The 13,899-nt window shown below is 38.9% G+C and overlaps 1 protein-coding gene across 2 annotated transcripts in view; it reads right to left on the bottom strand.

Moving 5' to 3' along the window:
• Positions 1-13,899, bottom strand: part of Dcx (doublecortin) — a 68,990-nt gene that overhangs the window by 18,825 nt on the left and 36,266 nt on the right. The gene's annotated exons all lie outside the window — the stretch shown is intronic.

The raw sequence follows: 13,899 nt of genomic DNA, 5'->3' as shown, positions 1-13,899 counted from the left end.
GCTGTGTGCAGAAAGCAGTACATTACAATTGAAAAAAATGTTTATATTAATAACATCATCCCCCCACTCAAGATCTTTTCAATCTGTTTCCCCAGCCAGGATGATTGCAAGCCTTACACAAAGAGGGAAATGCTTAAAGATTACACCTTATTGTCTAAGCCTTCCAACCATCTATGAAATGCCAAGGGGAGGAAGGGAGACTTGCAGGACTGCCAGAGTCATTCCTATTAAGCTTCTTCCTAGTTCTGAACCTCAGCCTCACCAAATGCACCCAAGCCCTTTTTCCAGTCAGCTTGTCTAGTCTTCATTGACTTACTACACAGTCATGTAATGGCAATCTGAGCTTTTACTGATTGTGTCCTTACTCTGAGATAGGACCTAGACTTGTCTGACTACTTCTAAAACTGTTATCTCCAATCAGACTCAAAAAAGCTATTGTATTTACTACTTTAGAGATAAGAAGTCTGAACATCAGAAATAAGTAAATTACCCAGCTTTTAAAAAAATCAGTAAATCTAAGCAAACTTCTAATTTAATGTTCCCTCTACCATCCAGTAAAAAGAACACTTATATAGATCTTGGGAGCTGACAAGAACAAGAGTCACAGATATCACACCACAGAACTCACACTCTGATGGAGTGACACACATTGAAACAAAGCACATTTCAACTTAGCTTCAAGGATGAGAGAACCTATATGTCTCATGGAAGCTATTGATTAACAATCATATCCAAGTGACCTAGTCTCTGGTTGACAAGGTTAGTTCAAGGGGCATTCTGCATGTGGTCTGGAATTAACTTCCAATAAAAGAGCTTAGCTACGTGCTTTGAGCTCTACTCCAGATCTCCTAACAATGTCTTGGACACTGAGTCAATACAATCTGGAACTTTTAACTTTTAGAAACTGGCTGGGTCTGCATTGTTTTTGTTTTTGTTTTGTTTTACTGAGACTACACTTCACCCCACTACCTGCCTTCATTTTTGCTCGTGAATGAGGAGTGTCTTCACTCTTGGGCTAGCTTGACTATCTCTAGCAATTAGTAATTTATTTCAAGACCTGTCTGTGTTTTGTGGACATTTACCTTATCCCCACTGGACCACAGTTCAGGTTTGAAACTCCCTCTGAATTTCATTGTGAATCCTGATAAAGAGTTTATGGTCTAATAAGAATTTGGCCTAGCAGTGGAGCCAGGATGTATCCCTGGTGCACAAAAGGACCTTGCAAACACATCTCCCATGGAAGGATAACTGCCTTAACCTAGAGACGGGAGAGAAGCCCTAGTCCCTACTTCACATGACCTGTCAGATCTACATGACCCCAACTGGATCACTTCCCCTACATATGGAATTGGGGTGAGGGGATGGGAGGGGAGGGTGGTTAGGGTGCATGTGAGAGGGCAGAGAGGGAGGGAGGGAGGGAGAGGGAACTGGGACCGACATTTAAAATAATAAATTAAATAAAAAAATTTCTGCATCTTCTTAGAATCCCCCATGACAGCGCCCCTTACCAGCAGGAAGTAGTTTGGAAAGAACGACGCCCAAACTCCCAAATATTGTCTATAAATGTTTGTTTTCATTTAAATGGACTTGGTTATATAAAAGAAAGAAAGGAAGGAAGGAAGGAAGGAAGGAAGGAAGGAAGGAAGGAAGGAAGAAAGAATTTGGCCTAGGCCAGTCATCTTAGAGTGTATACAAAGAAGAGAGGAAGGAGAAATACTCAGAGGACTTTTAATGGGTATAAAAAGAAAAGAAATCTACTGTTGATGGGAACAGATATGACCATTGAGAGACTTTGAAAAGTAACTAAAGCAAAAATTTAAGAACAAAAATGGAGAACCGTCTATAGATTCAGACATTGTTTTTCACACAGATATTGTAATTGTTTTAAAAAAAACATTATTTAATGGATGCTTTCTTTTTTATCTCAGTCAAATGCCATGATAACTTATTCTAGGATAAGAACACAGTACAGATTGTTAGAGTACTTGCAGTTACAACTAATCCTCTGCCAAGCCCAAGTAGCTCCTCCTCCTCTAAGGCTTAGCAAAAAGATTTTGGCTAGCCCTCCCTTTGGGGATCTTATAAGAAAGCCAATGTTCCCTATGCTTTTGACAAACTCACAATGGTGTTCTGGCTTCAAACACATTCATGTTGCAATCCAGCTGTTCAGCATCATGTTTCTTATGTGAACCTGCTCCCTATTTTACTGGCTTCAAAATGTAGACAAACACATCTTGTGTGTGTGGATACCCAGATTTTCCAAATACTTTCAATGCTGAGACATGCAGCCCCCATCTTCGTTATGGGATGAGAAAATAGAATGTTTTCTATCTTTAAAAAATGAGGATCTCAAGGCACAAAAAATCAAAGCTTCCCAGGGTTTCACAGTTGGCTCATGAAAGAGTTGGGACCAATTCTCAGGAGTCCTGCTTCAGTTCAGAACAAAATAATTAAATTGCCTGAGAGAACATGATGCTCTATACCTCTAGGCAGGAGACTAGAGAGTCCAATATACATTCTACTGTCATTTTGAAAACTGAAGTTTCGTTGTTAACCATATTTTTAATCCATGGAATAGAAAAACTTTTCTCTTTAGTGAAAACTGGGTACATAATGGAAAACAGGGACAAGGAGAATGAAGAATTTTAAGAAGCAGAGAAAGAAGGAAAGAAGAAAAGAACAGGATTCAAAATTTGTATGGTGACAATGTGACACAAAGTCCACCTTGGCTCACACTTCAAATGCATAATTTTCTAATTAGCTTTCTTGAAGCAGTCTTTTTAGAATAGAGTGACAACAAATGTGGTAACAGACTACTCACTGCAGTATCAGAGCATCCCCAAGAATAAAGGTCTTGCTGACATCAGCTCAAGTATGAATCATACTTAACCATTAAAGCAGACTAGAGAATACAGAGGCATGACACCCATCTTTATAATTAATCAACTACCAGCACAAAATCAATAAAAATTAACTCACATTAATACTGAATTATTACCTCAATGCTCTTCATAAAAAAGCCAAAACCAAACCAAACAAACAAAAAGCATGTGTAGGGTGAAGAACATCAGCTTCGTTGTATATTAGCATGAACCATATATTTTGTGGATGGCTCCGTGTCTTAAATGTCAAAGGACAAGTAGAGGCAACAGATCACTGTGTGCAAGCACATTGAGTCTATTAGCTGCAAATGGAAAATTCACCATGACTTGATTAGATTCTCCATTCACATATTACAGATAGTGGCTGTTTTTGCATGTGTCTGCTGCTACCATATTCTATGATTCATTTATCTAGTTCTTCAGAAAGAATTGCTCTTCAGTAATATTTATAAATCTGTGAGAGTCACTTCTGACATGTGCAATATTTTTAGTGAAAGCTCAACTCCCCCATACTGGTCATTAAACACTTTCTACAAAGGAACTATGTGAGAAATAAAAAAAAAATGAACAATAAAAGGCCCCTGCTTTCACAACTGACAGTGTAATAAGCATGTGTGAACTACACAAATAATTAGAATACAATGCAGGCCATTGTTAGCACTGTGTGGAGGCGCAAAGAGCATGAAGAATCTCGGCAGACAAAGAAAACAATAAAAAATAAAGATGATCTTGGCTTCACACAGTCATTTACACACATGACATGAAAGTAGAAGTGAGACAGTCTGGAAGAAAGAGTGGGACTAGTAGGGGGCTAGTGAAGACAAACATAGTCAAAGCATGATAATCCTGAATAAAACGTGTGTATAAAACCCATTAATGTCAATAAAAAATGTTTTATAAAGAGAACTGAGGAAGACTTCACAGGAAAGACAACTCACAAACTGAGTTGGGAAACAGAGATGGGATATAGGTTAATAGAAATGGTGTAATCTGGGCAAAGGTAGCTGTGTGAACAAAGGGTGAGAGGCAGGAGCATGCCATTCTCTTAACAGTGTTAGAAAAACCGAGCTACGTCTTAGTAGCTATGGTAACTGGTTTTACCCAACCCAAAAACACTGCACAGTACAGTCACCCAAATCCATATGCTAACCTGATGCACAGACACAACATCCAATTATTTGCCTCCTGCTAGAATTCAGGGTGAAGGAAAGGACAAAGTGTGTCTATGAGGAGAGCTGGCTCTGATGGTGAGGAAGAGGGAACCCCTTTGGCAAAGCAGACAAACCACATTGATTTCTTGGTTTTGCCAACAATGTGCCCTGGCCATAGAGAGTGGCTGGCAAGCTTTGCAAAGTGAGTTAATGAAATATTCAGCAAACATTACCAGTGAGGCTTTCTAGAAGTTACTGCCACTTTTATTCTGGAACATTCCATGCCTGCCAGCTCTGGACGGGCTCCAGTAAGAGGCCAACACTGACTTGGCTTCTTAGTCTGTGCAATGTTTTTAGTGATCCTGATTTTCTTATCAAACTCTTTTTCTTGGAGTTATCTTGGAGTTTTGCTAGTGGGTTTTTCAAAGAAACACTTTTGGGCCTGAATTTCCCTGAAGCCTTTGAGGAAATAAAAACAATAATACTTGTATTTCTACACTATATTTTTTACTGCTTTTGAAACCTTTCTAGGAGGGAAATTATTTGGGAAAATGAAAGTGTTCAGTAAAGAAGTGTTGAGATAGGCAACAAAAATGGTTGTTGTGTTTGATTATGATCAAAAATCATTAAACACACACACATGAAACTATAATGGAATTCTTCATTTTGTACAATGACTGTATGTTGATAAAAGTAAATTGAAAATCTTCCAGCACTTATTCTGTTATATTCTCTTCAACACCTCTAATTCTCATCCCAACCTAATGTAATCAGGATTCCATCTACATCCAGCTCTAGAAAGGCTGCTCTTGCCAAGATCAACAGCAACTTGAATGTTGTCAAATCCAATTCCACTTTCTACCCTCATTTGACACCTAGCAACAATGGTCCTCAAGTGAGCAAGTCTTTGCTCAATATTTTTCTTTTGTAGCTTCTGGAATGATGCATAGTTGCTAGTCTTTTTTTCTTATTCCACCTGAATATTTTATGTGATTTCTTTAGCCAATTCCTAAAGTTATTGATGCTATGGCTCTGACAGTGCTAATGGCTGAAAGTATTTGTTGTTCTTTTTTCTAATGGTGATTTGTTTGTGTGTGTAGTATATTTTATTGTGAGTGTACATCTGGTTGAACTAAATCATTTGGAATCCTGAAGAGAGCTAGTTTGGAGAAAGTTGCATGACACAAAGATTTGAATTTTTAAAGTCAACTTCTGGGTCAGTTTTCCAACCATTTGCTTAAAAACAATATGATCCTTTTCTCAACCTCACGCCTTCCATGGATTGTTTTCGTTTCCCCATCTTTCAACTATGTCTTGAGAATCTTGCCCATGTCTCTCATTTACTTTATTTTCCCTCATGGTGGTGGTAGCTTTTACTTTGACCCATTGCATGGCCCCAGGAAACAATCTTGATGGCTGACTGTGGATGTAGAAATTGATAAACCTTTCCCATTCTCTTGGAATTCCCAACTCTTCTGTCATAGACTTACTTATTCCTATGGCAAGTAATACTGAGCCAACTCACTGTGGTCCTCCAACACTAAACATATTAGATCTCACTCAATATTCCACTGTTAAAGAGTGACTAGTTCTCAAAAGACAAACCCTTTTCGTAGGTAAATAAGAAGTAAAATACCATAAGAAACTTGAGAAATATGTTGTGTTTATCATCAACTGATCTTTCCCTTGGCCTTCTTAGCCCAAAATCCAATGGTGACTCTGTTTACTCCATTCTTGAATTTCCTCAAGACTGAAATGTATCAAGTCAGAATTCAGTTGAGATATTGACACTTGAATTTCTCCTATGCCCAGCCTTTACAGTAGTTGTCTTTGCATGATGAAAGACCACAACCACTCTGCGTAGCTTTTGCTGATTTACATTTGTCAAGTTCTTTCACTCCATTACCTCATCTGGCTCATTAGCCTCCTTTTTAACAAATAAAGCAAAAGGGGCCATCAGGGTTAAGTGACTCTTACAGGTCCCATTTCTAGTTAGCAACACAGCTTACACCAGATCTTGATATAATTTATTCCACTCTGACGCACAGTACCTACGGCATAGAGCAAAGGCTCTTTATACAGCCGGCAGGGAAATACAGTAGGGGATTCAGGACAGCACTGCTTTAAGAAGGAGGAAGCAAAAGAAGAGACAGGAAGAAACAAGACATTCTACTGTATTTTGCCAGGAGCTGGTTTATGATTTAATAACCTGACCTCAGGTGATGCCAGCCCCTTGGAAGCCTTGCAACCCCTGAATACTGAGAGGAGTTCTTTCCTTCGTTTTCTTTTTGCCATTTTCCCAACAGCCTATATCAGCTCCCACTGTAGACCTTTCAGGCATGAGAGCAGCTGCGGAGGTGCTGGAGTTAGGCTGCTGAGTCCATGCCCAGGACTGACACCTGCCTTTACACGGGGCCCTGGGGACAAGTTGGCTCAGAGAAACAGGGAAGAGACAGAACTCCATTCATCAGAGAGAACTGGGGTGGAAAAATCCTGCCTGATCCCTTGGCACCATTAAACTCAAAGATTGGCCCTGGGCCCCACACAATCCCAGGTTCAGTTTAGTAAGGTGAGTTACAAATGTGAGAGTGCATTTGTAGGACCTATTACAGTTATCTATTGCATGGAATAGTTATCTGGTGCCTGCTAAGTTCAAATCGGGGTAAAAGCATAGTTGGAGATTCTAATAGAGTAAAAGAAAAAAAAATCTACACTTAAATTAAGAAAGCGACAGTCTACATTGAAAGTTACAATCTGCCACTGGGTCACTCACTGCCTTCTCTCCAGGCGTAGCTTCCTCTGTTGTGAAATAATGATGCAGGTCCTTCAAGGGTTATGTTGTCTTTATGTCAAGAGTGGACTGGAGAATTTGACAAAAGTTATGTCTTCTCCCCGGGGTGGGGGGGAAGTGTACCTAGACAGTTAAGTGTCAATGGAAGTGGAGATGGGGGAGGGTTGCTAGGAATTTCCCTGAAGGCCATCTAGAGACTATAAGAGTCTCTGGACTGGTTGATTTCCGAGGATGCTTCAAGCTCTGACAGTATGAAACATTCCAGGTTGGACACAGTTAATGAGCAGATACACTGTAGCCAGAATGCTGGCAGCTGTTGTGGAATCCCAGAGGCTTAACTGTACCCCCCTTCCCAGGCTTCCTGAGACTATTCCAAAGGAAGCCAAAGGATATAAACTCATTCTCTGCAAACTAAGTCCAAGGGAAGCAAAGGAGTGCAAACTGATTTACAGCAAAGCAAAGACCCAAATGTGCCTCAGGCCATCGCCTCCCAGCTTGCTGGAGTTTAACAAGGATACTGACTTTGCTTGAGTCAGTAGGCAGTCGAGTCATGGCCTCTAATGTTTCTCATGGCTGATTGAGGATAGGACAAAAAGAATGACTGTTCAATTGGTAAAGGGCAGACAGCACTGTGATAACTGTTCTGAGATTTTTCTTAGGAACTTTTGGTCTCAACATGACCAGACAGCACAGCGACGGCCAAAAAACTTCAACATTTCCTCACACATTACCTTCTTCTTTGCGTTTTACTGTCCCTGCCCTAAAATGTCAAGGGAGAAACCAATCAAGCAGTTCGATAGGATTTTCCATCAAGGTTTCTGTAGAAAACATAGGAAACAGAGGGGGGATACACAGAGTTTAACAAAGCGGGTAGATTGGAGAGGTAGAGCAAGAATACAGAGAAATCAGAGGAGATATTGTAGTATCACAGGTACATCAACAGGGGTGTCCGTTACCAGCCTTAGGCCTAAAGGAAAAGGAGCAGCTGCCAGAACCCAGAGAGGAGAGAGTGAGAGTTATATGAAGAGGACTCCCTGAGAGGAGTCATGACCTTTAGTATAGATAGCCAGTGATTTCTCAGGCAGGGTGCCAGGGAATAGACAGCCGAATTTCACTCGCTTTTTTCCTCCCTGCCTATGCTCAGCTGGCCAAGCACCACTGTAATAAAAAAGACAAGGGAGCCTACTCATTAGGCTCACTGACAAGGTAATAGAGCAGTGAAGAATATGATAGAGTATAGAATGTGCCTGGAGGGGAAAACTTGGATGCATGCATGTACAATTGTAGAAAAGAGGAAGAACTTTTGTACCCTGAAACAGAGAAGGGGTGGGAGTCCCACTTAAGCAATACTAATAGTGTTTTACCCATGCTATTCTCGCTTCTTCTATATCTCAGGCTATGACAGTTTCTTCCTTTCTTCTTTCAGGCACAGTTCATGCAGTCACGAAACTCTCCTAGCCAAAATCCTTTCCCTGACCTTTGTAGCACAAAGGATGTGGTTGAATGAAATCAAGGAAAGAAAGGGAAATGAAGAAACGACAGCTAAGCTCAAGAATATAGAGTGTCCTTATATGTTTTAGAACACAGTTATCAAAAGTAAAAGGGTGTTCACAATTGTCTTCAACCTAAATATAAACAATATAGTGTTCAAAACTGAAACCAGGAGCAGGGACTTGAGTGTACTTAAGTGACACACGAGGAAATTCTGGCAGTTCCACTAAAGAAAGAGATAAGCCAAATGTGGGAGAACATTTAGGAAGAACAAGTTATCTACACCAATTATTCTATGCCTGCTGCTTGCAGGACGATTTAGAAAATGGTAAATCCTAAAAGCTTCCAGGCCAATCGTAGAGTAGAGCAGTTACATTGTGTAATATTTGGACACTATTTCGTTTGTAATAACTTGGGGGTGTGCTATCTGACATTTAGTATGTACAAGCTGTGCATGCCACTAAATGCACCACACTTCACAGGGCATCTCCTTGTAGCTGTTCCTATTGTCTGTTGCTAGGTGCTTTTTGACCCTTGGCCTTACTTAAACCTCTAATAAAAGCGTATTTCCTAGTTTCCAACTGCTTTACTGGTTAACCACTCAGCCTGCCTAGACCTCTGGTTTTTGGAAGTTCTTCTAGCTTAGACATGCTTCTAAAGTTCATGATTTCACTGCAGCCCTGATTTACTCATTCTATTCTGATAGACCAGTAGGACTTTGGGTTGGCAATTACAATGAAGCTGGTTCATCTGAAATCTCTGTGAAGAAAATGACAATTCTAGGGAAAAAAAGTCAATAACCTATCACTAGTACAAGACAGACACATGAACTGGGATGGGGGAGACATCCTGAAACATCACATTTCAAAGGGCTTCCATGTCAGTTGACATAAGCAGAGACAGGATGTTTTTACACAATGGCACTATACGGCCAGTTAACAGCAATATTACATTTGAAGAAAGCTGGGAGTAGATGTTGAGACAATTTCTAGTTTGGCCATTTCATGTGTCAGTCTCATGTGCCTAAAACGTAGAATACTGGAGGAATTTCAAACAATTCCCAGAAGAATTACTATGAAGACACTAGAACTAGCTGCTATTTCCCTATCAAACCTTTCTTCCAGAATTGTGAAACATGGGAGGTTTGGTCCCACAGAACAGTGTGATCAGGGACAAGTTACTTAAACGAGACATCTCAGGTCTTTACCTAATAAGTGATGTAAATGCACTGGGACTACCTATGAGGTATTTTTTTTCAGATTAGAACATAAACATTCTTTGTTTCTGTACCTTGAAAATCATCAGTACTTCGTGACAAATTATTAGAGCTACCTCACAAAAAAAAAAAAAAAAAACTTGCAAACTTGCAAGGAATCATAGCCATCAACTGAAGGAGGTGAAGTGAATCCTATTTTAGAGGAAGGGGAAAGGCAGGGAGTGAGGAATGAAAGATGCAAAGAAGAAGACACGAGCAATGGAGATCTACTTTACTTCTTGTCCCCATGGGGTGCCTGACTTCCTTGCTTAGTAGTGCTTTTAAAAAATTATTATTCTTTGAAGCATCTGCAGATAATGATCTAGCTGATTACTAACACACTTCAGAATTAATCCTTTAGTCAAAAATTTATTTTCAAGCTTCATTTAGTGCTCACACTATAGTGACTATTAGGAGAGAATAAAGACATGCTTCCTGTCCCCCAAGGAGCACATTTTCTGGACATTGTTTTCATTTGACTTGCTCCTTGTACAATTTAATTCTCTTCTTGTGTACAGTCTACATTTAATCTTCCAAAACTTAAAATTTGGACACTGTTTATACAATCATCCAAATTGCTTGGGTATTCCAACTTTCATCTCACACCAGTTGCTTTTTGAGCCTTTTAAGATTGTGGCATACAGAATTAAAGTCATCCTCATGTGGCATGGGGTCTAGGTCCAATGCTTTGGCAATGACCAAGGACTGATTGCTGAGAAAGGGTCAGTTGGCTGTAGAATTCTAAGCTCATTCGTGCTGGAGTACTCTTTCTTAGTTCTCTCTAGAAACCCTCACAACCCTGGACAGGATACAGACCCCAGAGAGGACCAGAACTGAACTTGATGTCATAAAATTATAATAGCAGAATCCCATGTCCCTAAAATTTGGAAAAAGGCGTCACGGAGCAATGATTTTACGTTAACACACCCTTTGCATGTAGACCATCTTTAGAACTAGTTCCACTTCTGTTAGATGATCTCCATGATTTTTCAATCTAATGAGCCAAATTCATTTAAGCTGAGAAAAAACATCAAATGTTTGAGGAACTAAGGCTAACGTCTGTAGTAAAAGAGTTTCTCCACCAATTTTCAAAAATGCAAGGGGACAAAATGTTTGGCTGAAGATACATCAGAGTGATGCTAAGTTAAAGTTCTGTATTCTCCCCCCTCACAAAGGGCCCTTTCTTTTCCACCCTCTAAATCCATTCTACCTCCCACACAGAGAAGCAGACCTAGTGGCAAGTTCCAGCAGGAATGCAAATTGAGGGATGTGTACAAGACAGAAATAGACTTCATAAAATGGCCACCAGTGTGATCGCCTGGAAAGCACTCAACTCAAACCTTTCCACTTTGAGCAAAGGAGTGTTGTTTGCATTTGCCCCTTTGAATGGGCTGCTGGGATCAAGAGTCCAGCTTTCAGGCTTAGAGCAGCAGATCAAACCCTTAGAGAACCACAGCCTGCTTCTCACTGCAGGACTTACCTAAATAAGTGGTAAGTTCCATGGTGAAGGGCCAAGAACTTTAACTAGACTGAATACGTATAATTTGATTTCGAAGTCTCTATAACAATCAGGCCTATTACATTGGATTAGGAGACAAACTGCAGGCTGTTCAAGTTCATTTTCTTCACATTTACAGTAGATCAAGGGTCATTTAACTAACACATATTTGCAACAGACTTTGGATGGATTTTATTTTCCAGTCACTGGAGGCTAACCTTTTAAAATATTCACTTGGATTTTAGTTTCAAATGTAAAAGAAAATGCTTTAAAAATAATCTGTCATTCTTTTACTAAGGTAGAAAATGTTTAAAGTGTTGCAACATATTTAATATTATGTCTCTGTGTACTCAATATCTAATACAGAACAGGATGCATAGTAGGTTCTCAGCAAAATATGTTATATTTAGGATTGCAGTGACTTAGTACTTTGAGGTTTTTTTGTCCACTTAGTGGATGCCACTTCTTTAAAATATATATATATATGTATGTATATATATATATATATATGTGTGTGTGTGTGTGAGTGTAACTACATATATGTAGTAAAATAGAAAATATAAATATATATTGAGCATATGTATATGTGTTATAAAGTATGTCAATTATTAGTATACTTTATTAATTTCTTGAAATCATTTCCTGTTTTGCTTATTATCTATGTCATGAACATATCCTGACCTAGAACCTAATTGGAAATGCTAGTGCAGATGTGCATTTTTCTGGTCCCTTTTGTGTTGATGCTCTAACCATCCAAGTTCAGCTCAGAGGAATCAAAGTACAGCAATGAGGAGAATGTACAGCCAAAATAATGGGAAAGAAGAAAGATGAGAGGCCCATCAGAAATGCTTGTTGGACCACGGTTCAGAGAAAACTGCCTTCCTAGACTTGGCTCTCTTTTTAAGCCAGGCCTCTGTCAATAACACATTTATTGGCCATCCTGACTTTCAGCCTCTGATTTGCCCAATTCAAATACACTTTTTCCAAGAAACAGCTCTCCTAGTCATGGCCCCTGACCATTACAAACAATGCTGTTGAAAGGTTCAAGTGAAAGAGGCCATTTTCTCCAAATGAGTCACCACCACCTGGAAAGTTCTTGGAAAATGGAAGAGAAGCCAAAAGGCTAAACACAAGAAAATATTGTCCTAATTTTCGCAAAATAGAAGAAGCATATCTTAGAAAATATAAATTATTAACTTGATGTTAATACCCAGAAAAAATAGAAAATTATCATTAGAGTATAAATTTTTAGCACTCCTTAGATTTTTTATGTCAGTGGATACAATGATTGAAGCAAGGCATACCTAGCAAACTCTTCTTTTGATAAAATGACATCTGGTTGTGAGGGGAAAGTCCATTGAAAAATACAGTATTTTTAATTACTGATCGTGCTCTAGCAAAATATCTCCTCCTAAGTTCATCCTTTCCCAATAAGTTCCTACACTATGTCACAGTTTTTCTGAATACTGTTTGCTTCGCCAGCCCTGGGCTTGGAAGTATAATGAATATAAGAGACACTTAAAGAATTTTTAGTATAGTAGAGGAATTTTTTTAGGTGTTATTCTCCTGTTCTAGTATAGAAACAGGGCCCGTGTGCTCTCTTTGAAAAATAGAAACTAGTAGCTTATATATACTTCACAAACTAAGGGACATTGGAAATAGGTTTCAATGGTGTAGGGAGCATTCGCCAGAAATATGAGACTGAAATTTCTGAAAATAATCATATCTTGATTATATATTTGTTGGCAAAGCAATTAATTTAAGTACAATGAGTTAACTACAATTTAACAGTCTTGTCAAAAGAAACAAAATAAATCAAATGACTGATGTTAGATGAAAAATCAAAATTTAGGAAGTTTTACAAGGGCAGGACAGATGGAACAAAGTAAAAGATGTTTACCATCTCTAAATTCTGGAGGCATTATACTGGATACATTTAATAGATACAAATTTTGACATTTGCGTTTTGAAAATTCAGTTGCACAAGATGAACTAAAATAGAAGCTCTTGGGAGCTAGCCTATCTTCAGGTTAATAGGAATCTTCAAAATGAGAGGTTAACAGTAATGGGGGGACATACGTAAGTAACACATTAAAAGGGACTCTGAGATGGAAAGAAGGAACCCAAACTTTAGTTCCATCTATCCTGATAAGTAAGAGGATGGTCTGGGGATGCTATTTTGCCTCTTGGGGGAAAACATGGAAGAAGTTGAAGTTCATTAGTGGTCTACAAGCTATGTTCTCCACATCCTTAAGATCCCTTTCAGGCCACTTTGTGAGACAAGAAGGAAGCTAAAATGAAGATTCTAGAATTGTTCATCCTCTTTTCATTTCAATGAGGGAAATCCTACTCTTAGTTACTTTAAGAACTGGGATTCTGGCTAAGATCTCATTTCTAAAGTACTCTATTGCAAGCGATAATCATTTGAAGCATTTTAGTCTAACACTGAAATCTTGGACTTGTAGGTACACTATGGGCTGATTAATAAAACCAATTCCTATGAATTCCCAATGGATAGACAATACCTGAGTTTTCTTCTACTCAACACTATGTGTTGGGAGAAACATTCACAGAATTGAGTGTGTTTAGGGAAAGATGAATACAGTGAAAAATAATGTGGGAATATTTATACCATATATTTAAGATTGCTTGTTCTGGAAAATAAGATGGGGCTTAGAAAATAGCCATCATAAGAATACCCAAAATATCTGAAGGGTCATCCCATGAAAGAGGATTCTCATTACTCGTTTGAACCCTGGAGAGAAAATTTTCAGTGCAGATTTCATGTTAACTTCACATAATAAAGGGGTACATGACTCTATTTAAGAAGA

This window comes from Phodopus roborovskii, unplaced genomic scaffold (genome assembly GCF_943737965.1).
Source record: "Phodopus roborovskii unplaced genomic scaffold, PHOROB, whole genome shotgun sequence".
Lineage (NCBI taxonomy): Eukaryota > Metazoa > Chordata > Mammalia > Rodentia > Cricetidae > Phodopus > Phodopus roborovskii.
Note: the sequence above shows the minus strand (reverse complement) of the source record. Positions and strands in the feature narration are given on the sequence as shown.